The sequence below is a fragment of the Loxodonta africana genome, chromosome 5, assembly GCF_030014295.1.
Source record: "Loxodonta africana isolate mLoxAfr1 chromosome 5, mLoxAfr1.hap2, whole genome shotgun sequence".
Lineage (NCBI taxonomy): Eukaryota > Metazoa > Chordata > Mammalia > Proboscidea > Elephantidae > Loxodonta > Loxodonta africana.
In genome coordinates this window covers 40,971,296-40,986,096 of record NC_087346.1, presented here as the reverse complement: position 1 = coordinate 40,986,096, position 14,801 = coordinate 40,971,296, and the positions used below count along the sequence as shown (strand labels likewise).

Here is a 14,801-nt window from a genome sequence, read left to right as displayed (position 1 = left end):
GTATGACAATGTATGTGAGAGATACATAGATAATTTATTGTGGATGCCTTTCCATTAGGTTACATGGGGAACTTCTGGTTTTCCAAATATGACACAGAAAAACCAAAACAAACCCATCGGAGCTCCCTATCACACAGGAAGACCATAATTACGCTTGCAAGCCTTATCTCATAGAAATAACAGAAAAAGAAGCAAAAGTTTACAAAACTAACATATCCAGGAAGCATTACCTAATAGAATGCTCAGCCTGCCCAACAGTGGGGCTCCAATTCTGGTCTGCTGAGCTTCACGTGTTTCAAAACCGACTTACCTTGATGCTAAAAGCCTCAGAACCAGAATAACTAAAGATATAGGCAGTTTAAATCCCCCAGCCACTCCTTGGAAACCCTATGGAGGTATTCTACTCTATTCTATAGGGTTGCTATGGCATTCAACAACAGTGGTCCAGAGGCATAAAAAAACACCCATAAAAAGTGGCTGGTAAACTGTTAACCCAATGGTAACTGAAGGGTGAAAGTGATTTCAGGCGTGAGGATGTTGCCTCACTCATTGGATTATTGTCTTAAATGACAGCAAGAGAAGTAGAGATAATATGGAAATTTCCTAACCTCTTTGGATTATTGGAGCCCTGGTGGCATAGTGGTTAAGAGCGCAGCTGCTAACCAAAATGTCGGCAGTACAAATCCACCAGCCTGCTCCTTGGAAAGGAGCAGTTCTACTGTGTCCTATCAGAATTGACTTGACGGCAATGGGTTTGGTTTTTTTTTTTTTTTTTTTTCATATTGCCAAAGAGAGCACTGTCTCGACCATACCTCAGAAAAGTTTGTGACACTAAAAATCTTTAAGGAAATATCAGTCAACCATGCGAAGTAAGTTTGCAACCAGAAAAGTTACTGAAATTATTACTAGTAAAGTTTATTCTGGTTTTACGGTTTTTTAAACCCCAAGGCTGTAAAGAGGTGTGGTAGTTATTACCATCCCATCCCCACTGAAAAGGAAGGAAGCTTTCCCTTTGATACCATACAACTCAATTTGATATCTGGACTAATTGGAATTTAATTTCAAGAATTATTTCATTCTTGACAATAATCACACCACTGCCATCGAGTTGATGCCATCATAGCAATCCTGTAGGACAGAGTAAACTGCCCATAGGGTTTCCAAGGAGCACCTGGTGGATTCAAACTGCTGGCCTTCTGGTTAGCAGCTGTGACTCATAACCACTACGCCCCCAGGGTTTCCACAGTATAGATAGCAGCCACATTTTTCATGTAAGAGAGTTTCTCTTCCCTTTGTAAAGCTATGGGCACCACTCATAACTGTACTTATTTTATCATTACTAATCAGCATGGTGTTTACCTGAAAAGGCTTTAGCCCTAAGGCGGATCCGAGGACCATGTAAACCAAAAAACCAAACCAGTTGCCTTCAAGTTGATCCCAACTCATAGTGACTGTATGTGTGTCAGGGTAGAACTGTGCTCCATAATGTTTTCAAGGACTGATTTTTCAGAAGGAGATCGTGAGGCCTTTCTTCTGAGGTGCTTCTGGGTGGACTTGAACCTCCATCGCTTTGGTTAGCAGCCAAACATGGTAACCTTTTTCACCACCCAGGGACTCCTAGGGCTATGTAGTACCCTGTTGATTAAAAATACTTTTTTATTATTTTTATTATTTAAGATTCAGCTTTTAAGCATGGCATTCTATAGGCTTGTTTGTCTTCTGTAAAATTCAAAGTAATACTAAAAATGTTGCTCGAATTAGAATTCCTATATTGGGTTGATACTAGGAATGACAACTATTTCCAAATATCTGACCTCTGTGATTTGGAAAAGAATTCATTCATTCAACAAATACTTACTGAATACCTTCTGTGTACCAAGTGCTCTTCTGGGTGTTCTGAATATGGCAGTGAATAGAACAAAACAAATCCCTGCTTTCACGGGGCTTTTAAAAAGCTCCTAAGTATCCTCAGCAAACAAAGGGCAGAAAGGAGCGGCAGAGAACATTGTTCACCGTAGGTGCTCTGGAGAAACCCCCTTCAAGATGGCAGATCGAACGCAGATAGAAAAGGAAAGAGTTGAAACCTGATTTGGAAAATAATATAACACAATTTTATGACTGTTATGGATTGAATTGTGTCCCCTAAAAATGTGTGTCAACTTGGCTAGACCGTGATTCGCAATATTATGTGATTGTTCACCATTTTGTGATCTGAGGTGATTTTCCTATGTGTTGTAAATCCTACGTCTATGTTAATGAGGCAAGATTAGAGGCGGTTATGTTAATGAGGCAGAACTCAATCTACAAGATTAGGTTGTGTCTTAAATCAGTCTCTCTTGAGATACAAAAGAGAGAATCCAGCAGAGAGACAGGGGACCTCATACCTCCAAGCAAGAAGAACATGGAGCAGTGTGCATCCTTTGGACCCAGGGTCCGTGTGCTGAGACACTTCTAGACCAGGGGAGGATTGAAGACAAGGACCTTCCCCCAGAGCCAACAGAGAGAGAAAGCCTTCCCCTGGAGCTGGTGCCCTGAATTCAGACTTTTAGCCTCTTAGACTGTGATGGAATAAATTGTTGTTCGTTAAAGCCATCCATTTGTGGTATTTCTGTTATAGCAGCACTAGATAACTAAGACAATGACCATCCACTCTAATTTAATCCCTGCCAAAATTTTGACACTTATCAAACAAACAAAAAGTTACCAGGTTCATGTAACTTCACCTTGGAAAAGAAAATTCCTTTTCAAGTGTGCCATTTTTATACCTGTTTCTGGGTACGCATTAAAAGTGCAAAGTGAAAAAGATAGAGAGCCTTGGCTGTGTTGACTTCCACCTGCCCAACTTCTGCCTCCAACCTCTCCTCCCAGGCACTGCTGTTAGTTTCTAATGCATCCTTCCAGAGTTTCTTTATGCATAAATGAGCAAATATGAATTCTTATTTGTCCCCCTTCATAATCCATTGTACGGATGTACCACAGTTTAAATAGCGACCTATTGATGGACATTTGGTTATGGCCACTCGTTTGCTACTAAACAGTGCTGCAATAAATCACTTTATACATAGTTCGTTTTGCATGCATACAATTATATCTGTATAAATTTGCGAAAATAGAATCGTAGGTCATAAGGTACATTTTGATAGCTATCACCAAATTGCCTCCCAAAGGGAGTTTTTCTCATTCACACCCCTACCAGAAACTTGTGAGAGTACCTTTTACCAAGGTCTGAATTTTTGCCCGTGTGGTAGTTTAAATGGTTTCACAAAGTAGCTTTAATTTAGGAATACCATATATTCAGAATTTTTAGCAGCATTTTTTTTTTCAGAATTAAAAGAATAACACGCCTTATTTCAGAATTGAGAGAGTAATATGGCATGTGAGGTTGAAGCCTTTTCATATCAATTCTCTCACTAGATCCTCACTAACTTCCTTGTGGGGAAGCTAGGATTGGTATTGTGCCCATTATTACAGGTGAATAAACGAATTGAGAGCTACAGCTGCTAACCAAAAGGTGGGCATTTCAAATCCATCAGCCGCTCTTTGGGAACTCCGTGGGGCAGTTCTACCCTGTCCTTTAGGGTCACTGTGAGTTGGAATCAATTCAACGGCAACAGGTTTGGTTTGTTACTTTTTTAAACTGAGTCAGCTCAGAGCAGTAAAGTTTACAATCAGGGTGACACAACCAACTTAGAAAAGAAATTAGGACTAGAACTCAGCTCTTTTTACTGTACTTGTTGTGGGGGGGGGGATTTTTAAAAAATGACTAATAAAAACCATCTAAGATCTTCTATGTAATTATGTAATTTAAAACAAAATTTGACCTTGTTTAAAATGCTACATTTTTAATACTAGAAAGATACAGGATAAAAGTACTTCCCAATCACATGATGTACTTGGGTGACCTACTATTAAGTATAAAAGGTTTTTCTGTGGTTTGATCCTGTATTATGGATAATCGAAATAGTTCAGTGTGCAAAAAAAAAAAGTTAAACGAACAGGTCTAGGACTGCCATCCTCAGAAAGGCCTGCTTGCAAGCCTGGCCCTTGGCTGGCATCTGGGAACTTGGATTTTGGAGGGTTCTCACCATTCTCTGATAAGAGTGGCTCACCGTGCCCGAACTGGTTGTGCAAACAATATGGTTTATGCTGAATACTTGCTTTCTTCCTTGGAGCCTGGAATTACTTTAGTTTTCTTCAGTTTCAACTTGAACTTGCATATGAGCAATTGATGGTCTGTTCCACAATCAGCCCCTGGCCTTGTGCTGATTGGTAATATTGAGCTTTTCCATTGTCTCTTTCCACAGATGTAGTCAATATGATTCCTGTGTATTCCATCCGGCAAGGTCCACATATATAGTCACCATTTATGTTGTTTAAAAAAAGTATTTGCAACAAGTAAGTTGTTGATCTTGCAAAATTCTATCGTGGGATCTCTTGTGCCATTTCATTCACCAAGGCCGTATTGTCCAACTACTGATCCTTCTTTGTTTTCAACTTTCACATTCCCATTACCAGTAATTACAAATGCATCTGAAATTGATCAAACAAGCAATCAAGATGCATGGGTAAATATTGCAGTCCATAATGTTAAATACATTTAGGATTCAGTACTTTCCCACTAACATTAGAGGTAACATTTAGGCACACCTTTAAAGTTTACTCACTTTTTTTTTACCTGTAGCAGGTATCTATGTTGCTTTGAGGACTAAGGTGCTGCACCTGAACCAAGCCATGGTATTTTCAGTTGTCTCATATGCATGTGAAAGCTGGTCAGTGAAGAAGGTAGACCAAAGAAGAATTGATGCCTTTGAAATATGGTGCTGTCAATGAATATTGAATATACCATGGACTGACTGAAGAACAAACATATCTGTCTTGGAAAAAGTATAGCCAGAATGCTCCTTAGAAACGAGGATGGCAAAACTTTATCTCACCTCCTTTGGGCATGTTATCAGGAAAGACCAGTCCACGGGGAAGGACATCATGGTTGATGAAATAGAGGCTCAGCAAAAAAGAGGAAGACCCTCAATGAGATGGATCGACACAGTGGCTGCAACAGTGGGCTCTTACATAGCAATGACTGTAAGGATGGTGCAGGACCAGGCAGTGTTTCATTCTGTTTTATGTAGGCTCACTATGAGTCAGGACTAACTCAACGGCATCTAACAACAACAATATAGCAGGTATATTTGAAAAAAACCAAAACCAAACCCAGTGCTGTCGAGTCAATTCCGATTCATAGCAACCCTATAGGACAGAGTAGAACTGCCCCATAGAGTTTCCAAGGAGCGCCTGGTAGATTTGAACTGCCGACCCTTTGGTTAGCAGCTGTAGCACTTAACCACTACGCCACCAGGGTTTCCATATTTGAAAAGAAAGACAAAAAAAAAAAAAAGCGAATAAATAGATCTTGTGTGTGTTAAGATTTTTTAAACCACTTTTCCTCCTTTGAATATTTAATGCCTTATAAATGATGGAGCTGTAAAATATTAGGGAACAAGCAATAGCTGTTGGAGAATTTATAGGAAATTCAAGCCCAGGGTGTCTTACTCTAGATTTCTGGCTTCTAGAGTGACCTAGACATACGTGCCAGGTTAAATTTGAAGAGAAAGCTTAGTACAGTGACAAAGTAAACATCTTGGGCCAGCTGTACTGCCTATATTTGTAGTGGTATTTTAGGATGAACCCCTTCAATTCTGAAATACTTACACTGATGTGGCCATTCATACTTTCCTGTTACCTAAAAAAAAAAAATATGTACGTAAGTGTAACTGTGTTTCTGGCCTGGAATACGGCCAACTCAATGAGTCATCCCCCTGGTCCCCTGAAAAAATTCTCTCCTGTGAAGTCAGAATTAGTGACTCATTGTGCTTTAGTAGTATGTTATATTAACTGTGAATTCATAAGAGAACTAAATCATATGGGATGGCAAGCAACATCCATGACAACATGTAATTCCAATTCCCTTTTACAACTAAGAATCCTATGATTACCTTCGTATTAAAGTTTTTCATCAGAACTCAATAGGGAAAATAACGTAGCCTCTATTTTCAGCTACTAGGGATCTGTGAATTCTGGCCACAACATAGTACCTTTTGAATTATCCTGACTGGAAAAGGATAATTGAAGGAGCCTCTACTGGCAGTGAAGTGGGAAGGGACAGTGTCAGGGTTAAGCAGTAAGTCAACAGTCTAGTGCTGGGAGGAGGCCCTGCTGAGTAAATATCTGCCTGTGTCTCATTGTACCTGTGCCTGAGTCACCTTCATCCTAAGTTACTAGGCAACAGGGTGACTCAGAGACTCTAAACACCTCACTACAATGAAATGTCCATTCTCAGCATTTCCAGGAAATGTCTCACTGGTGGGGTGGGGGGATTGGGGGAGGCTAGCAGGATAGGCATTCACACAGGCGCTGAGGGTATCAGATGACCTAGAGCTGGTGGCTATGTGTCAGAAGGTGAGGCCAGTTAGGTGCGGCCAGTTAATGTTTGGAAGAAATCACCTCACAGGGCAAACACAGACTGCTGCCTATGTGGTAACAGTAGGGAGGGAGGCTGGAGGGAGAAACAGTGGATTTCTCCCCAGAAGGAGAAGGAACTCCATTGCTCTTAGGAAAAAAAAAATAGTAGCACATTCCTAGTTGTAAACGGTCTCAGCATAGTGGCTGCGAGGATGGATTCTAGAGCTAACCTGGCTGGGTTCAAATTCTACCTCTGCCACTTGCTGGATTTCCGGGTTTCACTTCCTCATGCCCCAAGTTGGGATGCTGATGGTGCATACGCCATAAGATGGTTGTGCATGTTAACAGGCCTGGGTTTTGGAAAGTGTTAGCTTGCCTTTCACCCCCAGACAACTCCCTAAAAGGTGGAGGAAGAAATTGTGAATGAAGAAAAACCAGAGATAAGTGAGAACTTAAATATATATATATCCTTTTTTTATTTTTCAGAGACTGCTGATTAAGAAATTGTGATTACACGATTAAGAAACTTCTTCAAGGGGTTTTCACATGACATACTTTGAAAATTGTGTGAAACAGACTACATCAAAATTATGCGGGGGCAGGGCATAACGGCAGGGAGGGGAGCTTGGGGTCTTCTAAATTAATCTGTAATATTGTAGTTCTGAAGCTAGGTATATGAAGTTTTGCATTATTATTTTTTATTCTTTATGTTATATCCCCTTTTATATATATATCTCATAATAAAAAATGCACCTACACAAAATAAACTATAATAAATTGCATGAAATTTTTAGGCCATATAACACATGTAGAGGTGCCTGGGTGGCACAAATGGTTTACACTCACTTGCTAATCTAAAGGTTGGCAGTTCGAACCCACCAAGTGGGTGGAAAAAAGGCGCTGCAATCTGCTCCCGTACAGATTACAGCTAGAAAAACCCAACGGAGCAGTTCTACTCTGTAACATATGGGTCACTGTGAGTCAGAATCTACTCAATGGAAATGAGTTTTTTTTTTTTAGCACATACAGAAGTCATAATTATGTAGACACATTACTAATTTTTTTTTTTAAGAAAGGTACCTGAGGTTTTTTGGAGAAAGGTAGGATAACACTGGTATCTTTGAGTATGTGGCTGACACATTCTCCAAGAGCAATTCTAGTGCCTGGGTGCCGAGCACTTGGCTAGTGGCCAGCGGCACTGATACAGATAAGTCTTGGACTCTGCGCTTCAGCAGCTCCTAACCCAGCACAGCAGAGAGCCCTTTGTAAGCAGCGTACTGTAATACTGTGGGCTGGACTGACTAAATGTATGGGAGCATACCATTAAATTCCAATTTGATCTTGTAAGAGTTTGAACTTCTCTTGCATTTATTTTGTGAAGGGAAAGCAGAGTGGCAGTGAGGATTGGACTAGGCGTACAGCAGTACCTGGATGATACTTGGTGGTGATTAAAGGCTGCTGTGAAAAGAGTTGAGATGAGAGGATTCGAGGGCCCTGGGTCACTGGGGTTAAAGAGAATAAAGGAAATCAAAACCTTCCTTCTTCCTGAGCTAGTTCTTTGTGAGGAGGGGTTGGAGCAGACTGACAAGTGGTTGTTTTCCAAGGAAGTGGTATGCTATAAAAAGGAGTCCTCATGGCACAGGTGGGGCAGTTCTACTCTGTCCTGTAGGTCGCTGTGAGTCGGAATCGACTCGATGGCACTGGGTTTGGTTTTTTTTGTTTTCATGGCACAGTGGTTAAAGCGCTCAGCTGCGAACCCAAAGGTCAGTGGTTTGAACCTCCCAGCCACTCCACGAGAGAAAGATGTGGCAGTCTGCTTCCATAAAGATTTACAGCCTTGGAAGCCTTGTGGGGCAGTTCTACTCTGTCCTGTAGGGTCATTGTGAGCCGGAATCCACTCAACAGCAGTGGCTGAGTACGCTATGAAGTAAACAGAAAGAAAAGGACTAGGGATTGGCTTTCTCAGGGTTATCTCAAGTGCTAGTCATAATAAGCTAATTTTAAATTATTTAGAAACCATGACCGGTGGTATAACATAAGTATATACCATCATTTTATTTAAAAATTCAGAAGAATTCTTTATCACCAAAATAACAGCCTAATGACTTAAGGTTAACTTTTGGCTCCCTATAAGAAGTAAGAAAAAAAAAAGCCATCTGCTAACTGTAAAATTCTCTGACTTTCCTTCAAACTATAATACATAGTGCTTCACTGAATTTAGCATTGAAGGTAGATTCCCTGTTTTATATGCTGTGTTACACCTTGAGTAACTTTCTCTTAAGTGTATATTGTTGATTTGGGGGGAAGTACTTTTAAGCTCAGTTCATTTTACAAAGAACCGTTTACATGAATTTAGATTCTCAGTCTTTTGTCAGGAATCTTCATGCTACTTAATGGAAAATTGTACTGATAATTATTCACAAAATATTGCTGAACAAACCTAATTTTTTTTCAGGAACAGAAAAAGTGATAATGTTGCAAATAATTGAAATGAATAAATTTTGATGGGGCTCATTTATTTATGTGTTCCAAATTATATTTGAGACACCCAGTGCCCTCGAGTCGATTCCGACTCATAGTGACCCTATAGGACGGAGTAGAACTGCCCCATTGAGTTTCCAAGGAGCGCCTGGCGGATTCGAACTGCCGACCCTTTGGTTAGCATCCATAGCACTTAACCACTACGCCACCAGGGTTTCCTATTTGAGGTAGGGATCTATTATTTTAATTGCCAATGTTCTAACACATGATCAGCAACTTTTTAGTAGTCCTTTGGTTCAGCTGTGTGTGTCACATCTGGGATTAAACCTGGAAGAGTGTGCTTCCTAGAAAAGATTAAATCTAGGATTGCTAATCTGTTACTAGAGAGGTCTAGTCTTGTTTGATACTGTAAGTTATCTGCCTTTAAATATTAATGCTGTAATTCTATAAGTTAAAATGTGCAATTTAGATTTCTTGGGATATTTTTGTTTCTCAACTGTTTCAGAAAAGGCCTTTTTGAAACAACTTTATATTAATTGGTATTAGATTATTTCCTAATTTTGAATCTGCATCCTTATAATGGTCAGTTGGTATAATAAAACATTCTTTATTCTTCTGTCTTCTTTGGAGTTGGCCTCTTAGCTTATCCAGTAACTTTCCATCATTTACCTTGCTTCTGACTAACCATCTCTTGTTCTGGTGGAGATGACTTTTAGTCTTCAACCTTATGAAATTTTTTCTCTAACTTTAATGCCTTATTTCTTCTGTAATGAATCTGGTGTCAGGAGTCATAAGACTCTTCACTAAGATCTTATTTAATTGGTTTCAGTACTGTTGGGATAAGGGGTTCTACATCAGGCCCTCCAAAACAGTCTCTTTCCTACTCCATTCAGGTGGCTAAGTAGTTGAATGGAACCTAATAGATGATCCTTCTATGAATTTATTTCCCTTCTCATGTGGCCTGTTCTAGCCATGTGATTATCATGAGAAATGGAGGTATAATAAAATAAATGCTACAATATGCCAAAGGCCAATCATTTAAAATAGTCCCTTATTTGAGAATGCTAGGGAGGCAGGGTAAAAGAAACTGAGGACCAAGGAGATTTCTTTAATTCTAATCAACTGGCACAGCCATACTTAGAACCTGGGTCTTATTATCCTAAGATGTTACTATGCTGGTTTGACTTATATTTAGTTTGCTTGTGAGATTAGGAAAGACATGTTGTAGGCACCACATCTGTTGAATGAATTTTGTTGTTTATTGTCTTTATAAACCTTTATGGACCTGTTACCCCTAAATTATTTACATCAAGTTAAATAAAAATACAGAGAAATTTTAAATCTTTGGGGCATATTGATTTCTCAAACAATAGGACCAATCTCCTGGTGGTGCTTTAAGCATTAAAAGATTTTACTTAGAGCGTCTGACAGTTACTACACTCTATTAGTAAATTACCTTACTCTACTTCTTTTCTTTCTGTTAGAATGGGATTTTTATTTGTCATCTTTAACCATCTTTGGTGAGATCATTAATATATGTCTTATCTTTTTTTATGGAATGATAGATTTTTTTGTTTTGTTTTTAATATGGCAGAAAGTCTTAGAAATCTGTAACATAATGGGATTGTACTATATGAGAAAACTGAAATCTAAAGGAGCTAAATTACCCACTCAGAATTGTTATGGTTAGCTGCCATTGAGTTGGTTCTAACTCATAGTGACCCCTATGTATAAAAGAACAAAACACTGTCTGGTCCTATGCCATCCTCACAATCATTCCTATGTTTGAGATTAATGATGGCTTATTTGTGGCCAAACTGAGATTTCTGGCCTCTTGACTTGTAGTACAGGGCCTTGCCATGATACCAGTGGTTTTCAACTTTTTTGGCCATGGAGCCTGGGTTTTAGATGAGATTTTGAGTAATCTCTCCAATATAAAATGTAAAGGAGAGCTTCTCAAATTGGAGATTTGACGATGTGGCCTCCCCAAGACACTGTTCTGTAAGATATTCTTTCTTCCCAAAGTAGTTCACAACACAAATAATGTGGCCCTTCATACAACAAACTAAGCATGGTCCAGTTCTACTTTCTCAAGCAGTTCCGTCTCCTTTATCTCAAAGTGAATGTAAATGGGAAAGTTGAGCTGACCCAGCTGGGAATCACAGTTATACAGGAAATATCAAGGTCTTCCCAGGTTGACCATGGAACGTTTTTACTGTGTATCAAGAGGAAGCAGTGAGGGAGCTCTGGCTGTGAGGGTGTACTGATCTCCAAGTTTGGTTCTTCTGACATAGCAAGGGCGGTGGTACCCCGTTTCCTCTTCTTTGCTGCAAGAATTCAACGTGAAGCTGTATGTACATACTTTTTGTAGATGCTTTTTCCAAAGAGAGGCAGAATGGCATAGCAGGCCAGAACTGTTGTTGTTGTTAGTTGCTATAGAACTGATTCTGACTCATGGCAACCCTGTGCATGCAGAGTAGAACTTCACTCCATAGGGTTTTCAAGGCTATGACCTTTCGGTATGAACTACCAAAGTTTAAATGCTGAGTCAGAACTATCAAGGTACCAAATGCTTCCTCCACTACGTTCTGGATCTTGGGCAATTTACTTAAGCTCTCTGTGCTCATCTCTAAGTTGTGGATAATAATATCTACCTCATAGATAAAGGATATATAATATAGGTGAAAATTAAATAAGATGATATAAATAAAATATTTGGAATAGTGTTTGAGCAGTAGTACTATATAAATGATAGCTATAGCTTTATTCTTAAGTCTCAGCAATATAAATTTAAATCATTGATAAAATACAAGCTCAAAAAATTTTTATCAGTTAAAAACATTCCAATCTAGTATTCTTAGTTAAAAATATTTTCTTGGCAGGGAGAATATAGTATTGTTGCTGTTAGTTGCCATTGAATCCGCTCCAACTCGTGGCGACGTTATGTACAGGTAGTTCCCGACTTAACAACAGGGTTCCGTTCAAACAATTCTATCATAAGTCAGTTCTGACGTAAGTCGAATACCTCTTTTTTTTTTTTTTTTAAGTTTTCGTTATTATTGCCTTTTATCATCAGTATCTTTATAAATCCAATCTTTATTTGTCTTTGGGGGTTGGCATGAGAATGATAACATCAGCAAATTATGTCCTAATGTTGTATATAGTACATAATTACTAATGATAAGATGTAAAAAATAAAAAGGATGGTCATAAATGTGATTCATCGTAACTCAAATACATCATAAGTTGGGGGCTACCTGTATAACAGAAAGAAACATTGCCCAGTCCTGGGGCATCCTCATGATCATTGGTATGTTCTAGCCCACTGTAGCTATTATGTCAATTGTAGATTGATGACGGGGGGGTCCAAAACCAAAACTAGACCTGTTGCCATGGAGTCAATTCCGACTCATAGCAGCCCTATAGGACAGAGTAGAACTACCCCATAGTGTTTCCAAGGCTGTAATATTTATGGAAGCAGATTGCCATATCTTTCTGCTGCAGAGCAGCTGGTAGAATAGAACCACCAACCTTATGATTAGCAGCTGAGTGCTTAACCACTACACCACCAGGGCTCCTTCGATGGGAGGGGGGTAACCATGGTAAATACCAGTTAGCTTTGCGTGATTATGCTGTTGGTGAAATTGTTTAAAGTATATATTAGGAGTAAGTTCAGACATACAATTTGTGACTATTGATATGTGTAGACTTCCACTTGCCCTGTGTAAGTTAGAGGTGCTAGTGGCCTGAACTTAGATAGAGGTGGTAAAGATAAGTAGATAGAATAGACAGGACTTAGGGGAATTGTCAGGGGGCCAGGGGACAGAGTTTGAAGCTGAGGGTTACACCCAAGATTTTATTACCTTGAGTAACCAGGTGGTACAATTTACTGATACTTGAAACAAAGGAGGGAGGTGTATGTCTGGAAGAAGGAAATAAAAAGTGCAATTTTGAACATGAGCTGTGAGTGTTTGCTTTTTTTGTTCTCAGGGTTATGAGCCCTTCAGCTGGAGTTCAGTCTTTTCCCATAAAGACATCCGTCATCAAGCCATGATCCGTTTTGCCATTCTTAAGTATCCTGTTGCCGTAGAATCAATTCTGACTCACAGTGACCGTATAGGACAGAGCAGAGCTGCCCCACAGAGTTTCCGAGGAATGGCTAGTGGGTTCCAACTGCTGACTTTTTGTTTAGCTTCCGTATCTCTTAACCACTGCACCACCAGGAGTCCGTTCTTAAGTACAGACACACATTAATCATGTCATTTTTGGTCTTGCTCAGTACAAACTTTGAAAATGAGCTACTGATATGCTCATTGCTGCAGATGATGCTGTTGAGTGGTTAGTTGCCATCAAGTCAGTTCCAACTCATGGGGACTCCATGTGTGCAGAGTAGAACTGCTCCATAGGGTTTTCAAGGCTGTGGCTTTTCAGAAGCACGTCGCCAGGCCTGTCTTCCAAGGTGCCTCTGGGTAGGTTCGAACAGACAACCTTTCAGCTAGTAGTCGAGCACTTAACCATTTGCACCACCCAGGACTCCTGCAGATTATGCTACAGGGGATATTTTAGAAGCTAAAAAAAAAAAAAAAATTTTTTTTTTTTTTTTAATACACACCATTTTGTGACTTGCTTTCTTCACCTAACATATGATGGCATTTTATTGTACACATAAAACATATTTATAATGTTACAGTCCCATCTTGATGGTCATTGGGGTTCTGTTTTTTTTCAGCCTTGCAAGCCCAGAAGTATGTATCTGCAATTTCAAAATCCAAACTTCTAAAAACAAGTCTGCCCTTCCTTCCTCCCCTTCTTCTTTCGGAAATCCTGGTAGCATAGTGGTTAAGTGCTATGGCTGCTAACCAGAAGGTCAGCAGTTTGAATCCATCAGGCACTCCTTGGAAACCCTATGGGGCAGTTCTTCTCTATCCTATAGGGTCACTATGAGTCAGAATTGACTGAACGGCAATAGATTTGTTTTGTTTTGTTTTTTTTTTTAGAGACACCTTAGAAGAAAGGCTTAGCAATCTACTTCTGAAAAATTAACCATTGAAAACCATGGAGCACAGCTCTATTCTGACACGCATAGTATTGTCATGAGTCAAAATCGACTCAATGGCAACTGATTTTTTTTTTTTTGTATCTCCAGAGCAGTGCCTAGTACGTAGTAAACACTAAGAATTGCTGAATGAAAATTTATCTTTGTATTTTTACGTGGAAAGTCAAAACATGCTTATTTATTATTTCAATACAGAAAGGTAGAAACTAAAGTTCCATGTAATGTCACCTTGCAGTAACCCTGTAACTTATTTACACATAATACATAATTTTCCCCCATAATAAAAAATCATGCTATACATACTGTTTTGTAACTTGCTTTCTTCACCTAACATTATATGATGGCATTTTACTGTACACATAAAACATATTTATGTTACTAGTCCCATCTTGATGGTCATGGAGGTTCTGGTTTTTTTTTTCAGTCTTGCAAGTCCGGAAGTATGTATTTGCAATTTCAAAATCCAAACTTCTAAAAACAAAAGTCTGCCCTTCCTCCCTCCCTCCCTCCCTCTCTCCCTTTCTTCCTCTCTTCTTCTCTCCCTTCATCCCCTCTTCCTTTCCCCCCTCCCAGAAACAAAAGGACAAGTAGTATATGATCCTACTTAAATGAAATATCTAGAATAGACAAATGCATAGAGACAGAAAGTAGAATAGTGGCTACCAGGTGAGATGGGTGGGCGGGTGGGGTGGTTTAATACGGAGTTATTGCCTAGTGGGCAGAGTCTCTATTAGGGGTGATGAAAAACTTCTGGAAATAGTGATGGTGGTTGTATAGCATTGTGAACACAATTAATGTCACTGAA

General features: G+C 39.4%; 1 protein-coding gene across 8 annotated transcripts in view; it reads left to right on the top strand.

Moving 5' to 3' along the window:
- SGMS2 (sphingomyelin synthase 2) overlaps positions 1 to 14,801 on the top strand; it is a 112,681-nt gene that overhangs the window by 44,377 nt on the left and 53,503 nt on the right. The window contains exon 3 of one of the 8 annotated variants that reach the window (XM_064285459.1): positions 12,931 to 13,102. The exons of the other annotated variants lie outside the window; for them this stretch is intronic. The gene's annotated coding sequence lies outside the window, so the exon portion shown is untranslated. The remainder of the gene's footprint in view (positions 1 to 12,930; positions 13,103 to 14,801) is intronic. 8 annotated transcript variants of the gene reach the window in all.